Source organism: Octopus bimaculoides, chromosome 1 (genome assembly GCF_001194135.2).
Source record: "Octopus bimaculoides isolate UCB-OBI-ISO-001 chromosome 1, ASM119413v2, whole genome shotgun sequence".
In the NCBI taxonomy this organism is placed as follows: domain Eukaryota; kingdom Metazoa; phylum Mollusca; class Cephalopoda; order Octopoda; family Octopodidae; genus Octopus; species Octopus bimaculoides.
The window spans coordinates 91290729-91291875 of record NC_068981.1 but is presented as its reverse complement, the minus strand read 5'-3'; positions in this window follow the sequence as shown (position 1 = coordinate 91291875).

Here is a 1147-nt window from a genome sequence, read left to right as displayed (position 1 = left end):
TATATATATATATATATATATATATATATATAAATATAGTCAATAATAATAAAGGGTAAAATTTATTAATTAATAGTTAGTAATTTTACCAAGTAATTCGGTATGTTAAAATAACCTTTATCAGTAACCTCATACAAAAATTCTATGATTATAAGCATAACTATAATAAGGGTTCAGCAAATTGCCTCACCACATACCGAAATTTAGAAATAGCAGTTAAATACTATTCCTCTACCATAAGACATCTCTCAGACAGCAATACTCTCAATTCATGTTGGTAAAGAGAAAAAATAATGAATCCACCCGGCTTTGATCAACTACATACGCGTTTCTGGATTAAAGAGATGTCAGATTTTATTATTACTCACTTATTTCCGTCTTCAGTATAGTATTTCTATTGTAAATTTGACAGTACTAATAATTAAATACCTTATCGACCAAGCGACATCGAATAGCTAATATCCAAAAACCAGCACTTCCGAATTTATACGGACGAGTGAGAACTCGCATTCTTCCCCAATCACCCACGTCAGTTACGAGTAATCCCGCAGAAACTGCAGTTTACTCTCAGGGAATGTAGTACTGTCAAATTTGCAATAGAAATACTATACTGAAGACGGAAATAAGTGAGTAATAATAACATTTGACATCTCTTTAATCCAGAAACGCGTATCTAGTTGATCAAAGCCGGGTGGATTCGTTATTTTTTGTCTTTACCAACGTGAATTGAGAGTATTGCTGTCTGGGAGATACCTTTTGGTAGAAGAATAGTATTTAACTGCTATTTCTAAATTTCGGTATGTGGTGAAGCAATTTGCTGAGCCCTAATTATAATTATGCTTACAATATAGAATATACATACACATAGATACAGAGTGGGGTGGAGAAAGAGAGAGAGAAAGAGAGAGAGATACATCCATAGATACATATTTATAATTATTTACGGAAAACATAGGGTAAAAAATATTTGAAATAAATTTGAATATTATAAAGAATCAATATGAGTTAAATAAAAGTGTAAGCACACTTTTATGCTGTAATTGTGCAGAGAAACAGTGGAGAGGCCGCTAACGAAACGTAGTATGTTTGTAAATATGTACTTAAGTTCCTGTGTATTTATGTAAGCTTGCACTGTATAGATAGATAC